This window comes from Adiantum capillus-veneris, chromosome 14 (genome assembly GCF_014529385.1).
Source record: "Adiantum capillus-veneris isolate H3 chromosome 14, ASM1452938v2, whole genome shotgun sequence".
Classification (NCBI taxonomy): Eukaryota; Viridiplantae; Streptophyta; class Polypodiopsida; order Polypodiales; family Pteridaceae; genus Adiantum; species Adiantum capillus-veneris.
The window spans coordinates 118,037,930-118,046,481 of NC_140944.1; the positions used below are offsets into that span (position 1 = coordinate 118,037,930).

General features: G+C 47.8%; 1 pseudogene; it reads left to right on the plus strand.

The window, feature by feature from the left end:
• Positions 1–2,942: 2,942 nt before the first annotated feature.
• On the plus strand, positions 2,943–6,260 carry LOC147443015 (uncharacterized; annotated as a pseudogene).
• Positions 6,261–8,552: the final 2,292 nt, after the last annotated feature.

Genomic DNA, 8,552 nt, shown 5'->3' on the forward strand with positions numbered 1-8,552 from the left:
CTTACATCGGTTTATTGGGGTGTCGCTATAAGGAGCCTTGCTCCTGAAATGTTTCTGATGGTAGACGGTTATGAAATTATATTGACTGGTTGGCCTTGCTAAATACCGTAATCGAATATGTCAGAGGCTCTGCATGAGTTGCCTTTGTATCAACCTTCAACCCCCCGATGAACGTGAGTTGTTGAAGTATTGTGTACTCAAGCCGTGCTTGATATTGATCCCTCAGCGAAACAATGATTCTTTGCAAACAAAGTAATCAACAAAAGTTGAATGCGTACGGAACTGTCACAAGCCGTGCGTTTGCCTGCATGCAAGAGCTACATAGCACGTTTGAAAACATGCATGAATCCTAAAACAAAAGCTACTGCATACCTGGGTAATCATGCGATTCGACCTGTCAGTCACTGTGTCCATGGACCTTAAACCGTAGCCAAGCTTACGGAAAAGCCTTTCAGCACCTGCCGAGGTTGAAACTTGCCCTGGACGACACCCTTGCCGAGTTCAGGTTGTGTATGCCATTGGCCTCCGTGGTCACGGCGGTGCACCCAAGCCGTGTCAACCCGAGAAAGTGTCAGTGGCAGGTGCACGACAGCAGGTAGGTTGATGGTCGCATGCCTAGTCATGTACTAGATGCAGATTGGAGCAGGTGCCGCAGGGACGTGTATGCCAGATCCGGCATTTTGCAGGCCCAGCATGGTTGTGAATCTTCGCTGGAGAAATTGTGCCATTGTGTGTATGAAGGTGTCGGTCGTGCTCGCCAAGTTCAAGATACAGCGGCTGGCCATGAATTGTCGCCATCACAAGGAAGGACCAATGTAACGAGCTGCAAACGTGATGGGGCTCGGAGAAGAAGTCGACGGGTAGGCCGGACATCAACGACACGTGAATGCTCACCACATCGAAGTTTAAAAAAAAAACAAGAACAAATTTCTTTTTACGGGCATACAAACGAGGGTTGTGGGCTCTGTAGCTTGCATGGGAAAGTCACCATCTGGGGAGCGCTACAGCTGCATGGCGAGAAGGGTCGAGGACCCTAGCTTTCTGGAGGGAGATGCAACGAGGGGTGGAAAAAGAAGGACATTGCAGAGGCCGGCTGCATAGGGGAGCCCGCCAGTTGGTTGCAGAGAAAGGGGCAAGCAGGGCCGAGAGCCGCAAGTAGCTGGAAGGGCTGGAGATACCATGAGCAAGGTGGGGCCCTCATGGCTTATTATGCAAGAGTAGGGCCAGTTGCAAGAGGGGGACCAGTTTGCAAGGGTGCAGTCGAGTCAGGTTTTGCAGAGGGAGAGGACCTCGCTATTGGCCAAAGAGGAGGAGGGTGCTGTGGACACAAGGCCGAGAGCAGCACAAGGTAGTAGGAGCGTAGTGTGAGCAAGAAAGAAAGGATGGATAGGCAGATGGGCGAGTAGGGCAGAGGGCCTCCAACTTTCTAGAAGGAGAATCGTCCAGATGTGTTGAAGGGGGGACTCGGACCTGAGGTTGGGGCTGCCAAGGCTTGAGAAGGTGAGCTTGCAGGGAGCCCCCATGGTCGAGAGTGGGTGGCGAGAGAGCGTGGAGAAAGGCTGAAGGTAGCGCTGGGAAAGCTCAACAGGTTCGAGGGATACGGAGGGAATTTACAATCAAGGGTTCTCAAGAGCCTGAGGGTTGTGCGGGTGGGGATGCAGAGGGAATTGCGATGCTGCAGGTAGACAGTCGGCCATTGTATGCGAAGGACATCATTGCAGAGGAGAAGCAAGATGATAATCAAAGGAGGCTCTGCATCAAGGAGTGTTGAGGAAAATCGATGTTGACAAGCAACGGAGATGGCCGAAGCATCAAATGCAAGTGACTGAGCAGTAGACCGAGCAATAGAAAGATAAAGGAGGCAATTTTACTTCTTAAATTCCATCATTGTACATCCTATCCGTGAATGGTTTCTTACCACATTAATTGCTCGATCTACCCCCATTTTGATGAGAAGTTTCTCTTTGCTCTCGTGTCTAGTTGCTTGTCGGCGTATCTATGTGTGTGTATTGTGATGCAAGCCATTGGAATGTGAACGTGTAAGAAAAACTCATGTCTGTCACTAATGTTGGAGTATCCGGGAGTATCAACAGATTTAAGGTTGCTTAGCTGTGGGTGTAATACATGCTAGAGTTTTGGGAAGGGTGGCCTATGTGTCGGTAAAGTCTGAGGTGCATCTATGTGGATGAAGGTACTCCCAAAGGGATGGGGATTGGAGCCATGATTGTGTGCTTGGTGCCGGGATTGGCCTAGTCACAGCTAGTGGGGTATGGATTCGAACAATAGTCATTGCTAGATTGTGAGTCTAAGTGTGTGTTTACGAGGGGATAGGGGTGTTGTGAGATCACTGGGCTATAGAGAGACATTCACTAAGTGTGCTGGTGGTTTTCCGACTTCCCCCTTTCCATCTTGTGGTGCGCCCACTGAGGATCCACTGATTGCTTCCTAACAAAGTGTTAGTGAATCAAGATGAAACAGGAATTTGGTCCGGTGTTCAAAGGAGACGAAGATGCAGACGATTGATTGCCGATTTGGAGATATTCATGCTGACAGTACTACGGATGCCAGGTGATGAAGCAAAGCTCCAGACTCTACCTTTGGTGCTGCGAGGTAAAGCAAAAGTTTGGTTTGATGGTTTAGAAGATGTGCATAAGCTGAATTGGATCAGATTTCAAGAGCACTTTCTAAAAAGGTATTGAAAAGTGGTGTCAGTTTCGGAAGCAGATGCAAAGATCAAAGGTTTGCAGTAGGACGTAAGTGCAACTTTTGATGCTTTTGTTGATAGATTTGAAGCTTATCGGGGGGATTTTGCGGCTGCTACCCAAGCAACAAATGCGGGATATTTTAAGCGGGAAAAGTTTCTATCTTGCTTGCTTCCTATGTTCGTGAGAGAGTGGACTATGAAGATCCAAGTACCTTTGATGAAGCTGTCAGAGTTGCCAGAGCAAAGAGTCAAAAGATGAAGAAGAAGATGGAGGCAGGATTGTTGCAGTCAAGAAAGCCAGTGGACCTAGGCCCAAACAAATTGATGAGCAGCAAGAGGTAAAAGCTCCTTCTTTTATTGATATACATTTGATCAAAACACGTGAAGCTAATGCCAGGCTAGAAGAGGTAGAACAAGTACTAGTAAGGGCTCAAAAGGTGCAGAGAGGCATATTCAGAGTGCCACTCAACTTGCTTGCTCAAGAGGACGAGGTGATAGAAGATCTTAAAGAGGAGGTGTCAGTTCTAGAGCCAGCAACGAGGATGACAACAAAGGTGCAAGAACCTGCAAGATCAGAAGAGGAGTTCGATAGTTCTCATAGCTCCAACAGCAGTTTGGACACAGATAGCATGTGGGAGACAGAATCCATCTCTTCTAGGTATGAAAGTTATGATGTTTTTCATGTAGATGAAGTGGAGCAAGATGTATACAAGTTGCCTGCCTTCATTTGAAGGTAAAAGAGGGGCATAGTGCAAGTGTGGAGATGCCTTGTGTGAACCGGCCAGTCGAGCAACCCTATCTTGTGTCTCATGATGGTGAGTCCCTATTGGAGGAAGAGGCATGGTTTGATTGCACATTCGATTTAATTGAAGAGCAGGTTTTTGAGGATGACTTGCAAGAACTAGGAACAGAAGTAGTGGTAGGTCAAGTTAATTTGTCTATGCAGGGGGTGGGGCAACCTTGCCTTGACCAACATGTCGAGGTGCACTTCGAAGTTTCGGAGTTTGTGTGTGGCCGTGGAGAGCTAGCTCTGGCAGATGACTCTATGGAAACTGATACAGGTGCAGTCTATAAGAGTGAGGCTCCATGCAACAAGGAAGGTGCCGCCAACCTTGCAGGTGATGAGGTATTTGAACAGGTTGAAGCTCTAGCAAGTCATACTCCTGAGTATGAAAAGGTAGCCTTGGAGCCATTTAGAGAGGGTTTGGATACAGGTTTACAAAGGGAACAGGTTTGCTTGCCTATGTAGCAGGCTCAAGCAAATGGCATGGTTTTGAAGGTATGTGTTGTATTGTTGACAGCTATGTTGTTCCAGGTTGCTTTGCAAGGGGTACTATGCAGGTCTCAATGCTCATATGATAAAGATGATGATATGGAGAGTTCTCTAGCTGATGACATGATAGCGGCTTGTGGTACCGGTGCTTCAAGTGTTCAAAAGTATGCTTATGGTTGGATGGAAGGATTATGGATGCAGGGTGACAAAGCTCCATGCTGTGGAGAGCTGGAAGGGTGGTGTGTCTATTGGCATACAAGTGCAAAGATGGGCTTCAATATGCATGCTTTACAGGTGGATGGACATGGCCAATGTTCTGTTTTTGATCCAGGTGGACTCTATGCCATGCTTGGGGAAGCTCAAGGCTTTCCATTTGATCTCGGAGGAGTGGACAACCGCTAATTTCTTCCTCTCTCTATCTCTATACCACTTATGTCGTCACTATATATCCTTTTTCTCATGAAATTCTATTTTACCTAAATAAGACTATGGTTGATCGAGCATGAATGCTCAACTAGGGGGTGGGCAATGATGGTGCGCCCAAGCTGTGTCGACCCGAGAAAGTGTCAGTGGCAAGTGCATGACAGCAGGTAGGTTGATGGTCGCAGGCCTGGTCATGTACTAGATGCAGATTGGAGCAAGTACCGCAAGGACGTGTATGCCAGATCCGACATGTTGCAGGCCAAGCATGGTTGTGAATCTTTGCTGGAGAAATCGTGCCATTGTGTGTACATTAGGAAAAGTTTGGACTAAAAAATGGACCTTGTAAGAATTGTTGATGTGGCATAGCTTTCAAAAAGTGGGGATCGGTAATTTTTTTGCAAATAAGATCCAAACTTGTCGGAGGTTGGATATTTAGAATCTACTCTTCAAATGCTATCTATTGATATATAGCATGCATGTATCGGACATTGCCTTCATGTAGATCTAGAAAAAGATGATTTTAGATTACGTGGCTCATTGAAAAAAATGGCATAACTTTCATAAAAGTCATCCAAACTTTTCGGACCTTGGCTCTCTAGAATCCATTTTTCAAGAACTTTCCAATGATAGGTCATATCATGGAGTTCTAAGCAATATTTAGAGGGGTCGACCGGATTGCTTTCTTTTGTACAACTTTGATGATGTGGCACTCTTAAAAGGCTCAAAAATGAGTTCAAAATTTTTCTAATGTGAAGATGTCGGTCGTGCTCGGCAAGTTCAAGATACGATGGCCGACCATGAATTGTCGCCATTACAAGGAACGACCAATGTAAAGAGCTGCAAACGTGATGGGAGACGGAGAAGAAGTCGACGGGTAGGCCAGACATCAACGACGTGTGAATGCTCGCCACATCAAAGTTTTTTTTTTTAAAACAAGAACAAATTTTTTTTTTAGGGGCATGCAAACGAGGGCTGTGGGCTCTGTAGCTTGCATGGGAAAGTCGCCATCTAGAGGAGGAGGGGAGTGCTACAGCTACATGGCGAGAAGGGTCGAGGGCCCTAGCTTTCTGGAGGGAGATACAACCAGGGGTGGAAAAAGAAGGACATTGCGGAGGCCGGCTGCATAGGGGAGCCCACCACTTGGTTGCAGAGAAAGGGGCGAGCAGGGATAAGAGCCGAAAGCAGCTCGAGGGCCTGGAGATACCGTGAGCAAGTCGGGGCCGTCAGGGCTTATTATGCAAGAGTAGGGCCAGTTGCAAGAGGGGGACCGGTTTGCAAGGGTGCAGTCGGGTCAGTTTTTGCAGGGGGGAGAGGACCTCGATATTGGCCAAAGAGGAGAAGGGCGCTGCACATAAGACCGAGAGCAGCAGAAGGTAGTAGGAGCGTAGTGTGGGCAAGAAAGAAAGGATGCACAGGCAGATGGGCGAGAAGGACAGAGGGCCTCCAACTTTCTAGAAGGAGAATCGACCAGATGTGTTGAAGGGGGGACTCGGACCTGAGGTTGGGGCTGCCAAGGCTTGAGAAGGTGAGCTTGCATGGGAGCCCCCATGGTCGAGAGTGGGTGGCGAGAGAGCGTGGAGAAATGCTGAAGGCCGCACTGGGAAAGCTCAACAGGTTCGAGGGATACGGAGGGAATTTACAATCAAGGGTTCTCAAGAGCATGAGGGTTGTGCCTGTGGGGTTGCAGAGGGAATTGCGGTGTTGTAGGTAGACAGTCGGCCATTGTATGCGAAGGAGTGTTGAGGAAAATCGATGTTGACAAGCGACAGAGATGGCCGAAGCATCAAATGCAAGTGACTGAGCAGTAGACCGAGCAATAGAAAGATAAAGGAGGCAATTTTACTTCTTAAATTCCATCATTGTACATCCTATCCTTGAATGGTTTCTTACCACATTAATTGCTTCATCTACCCCCATTTTTATGAGAAGTTTCTCCTTGCTCTCGTGTCTAGTTGCATGTCTGCGTATCTATGTGTGTGTATTGTGATGCAAGCCATTTGAATGTGAACGTGTAAGAAAAACTCATGTCTGTCACTAATGTTGGAGTATCCGGGAGTATCAACAGACTTAAGGTTGCTTAGCTGTGGGTGTAATACATGCTAGAGTTTTGGGAAGGGTGGCCTATGTGTCGGTAAAGTCTGAGGTGCATCTATGTGGATGAAGGTACTCCCAAAGGTATGGGGATTGGAGCCATGATTGTGTGTTTGGTGCCGAAATTGGCCTAGTCATAGCTGGTGGGGTATGTATTTGAACAATAGTCGTTGCTAGATTGTGAGTCTAGGGGTGTGTTTACTAGGGGATAGGGGTGCTGTGAGATCATTGGGCTATAGAGAGGCATTCGTTGAGTGTGCTGGTAGTTTTCCGACTTCCCCCTTTCCAACGGAATTCAGCCGGTCACTCCTTCTTCCGGATTTCGCAACTGCTCTCCATGGGATGGGCCCCTAGGGTTGTCCCTTGGACAACCTTGCTCGCTCCTTCTGTCGGTTTTGGGAAGTTCTCTCCATGGGATGGGCCGGTAGGGTTGCCCCTTGGGGAACCTTGGGCGCCCAATTATCCAAGGTATGAAACAAAAAGGCCTGCACAAGGCTACGGCGGGCTGCCAACCTGCGCAAGCAAAGAAAAGGGTACACAAGCCGCTGAAGTAGCCCTGGCGTCGATCTGTAGAGTCAAAAATGGAGCTATAGACCCGCGTGCTCCTAATGGGCCTAATTGCATGCTATTTGATGCTAGGTGAGCATTGCCTCTGTGCATGCCTTAGCGGAGTTTCCTGCGCGTCCCAAATCTGACAAGGACTCGTCAAAGGGTGTAGAGCATGGAGATCAAGAGCGAGGGAAAAAAAAAACTCCATGCCGTGCTTTGCTTCTCCCTTCTGCCATGGCTTTGCATGCCGCCACAGCCAGGCTCCCCCCATCTCCTTGCTCAAGGAGAAAGCGAGAGAGAACTCCATGATTTCTTTTTTGAGAAAGATAGATAGATAGATAGATAGAGAGAGAGAGAGATAGAGAGAGAATAAGACCTTTCCTACAGGGAGAAACAGAGATCCATGCCTTCGCTTCCGCCATGCCTCCACCCTTCTTCTTCCTCTCCACCTTGCTCAGATACCAGTAAAAGGGCAAGGGAACTAGAACATGCTCATCACCACCCAGCCATGCCCTATTATAGACCCTTGGCCTGCCAAATATAGGGACCCCCTTGACTGCATGTCCGTCCTGGCCCTTGGCCGTGACTTGTCCTACCCTTGGCATGACAAATCTATTTCCACTCCCATGGAAACATGTTTGAAATTGAGTGTCCATGATGCTAGTGATCCTGCAGATGCCATTCTTTACCAAACTGCTGTTGGATGCCTCATTTATGTATGCAACACGAGGGCAACATGAGGCCGGATATTCAGTTTGCAGTCTCACATGTCAGCAGATTTATGCATAGCCCAGGGTCTAAGAATTGGCAGGCTGTCAAGAGGATTTTTTGATACCTTAGTGTCACTTTACATCTTGGCTCGTTTTATCCAAGGGGAGATCATTGCCTCCATACTTACATGCTTTTTGAGACTCAGAATGGGCTGGTTGTTTTGACATGAGAGTGTCCACACGTGGTTTTTGTTTCATGCTTGGCAGTTCATGTATATCATGGTTGAGCAAGAAGCAACCTATTGTGGCCACTTCTAGTTGTGAGGCTAAGTACAGGGCAGTCTTCACAGCTACGGTTGAGTGTGTATGACTCAAACGCCTTATGGCTGATTTGGGTGTTGGACAGGACACTGCCAACACTATCTACACTTCTACACTGACAGTCAGAGCGCATTGGCAATTGCGAGGAACCCAGTTATTCATGCTTGCACAAATCACATTGAGGTGTATTACCACTATGTCAGGGAGATGCTCTCAGTAGGAGAGATCATCTTGGCTTATGTGCCAACAGAGGACAACCCTGCAGATCTTTTCACAAAGGCATTGTCTCGTGAGAAGCTCGAAGCTTTCCGCAAAGCTTTGGGCTTACTCCCCTTTGTGGACTGATCATGTCCTCAAGGCATGGCACTTCCCTTTACTCATGTGCCAGCTCTCGTTCACCGCATCACTCCAGGGGGGATTTGTTATCATATACATGTGGTAGTGATGTGTTGAACACACTAGGACCGCCGGGGCATTTTTT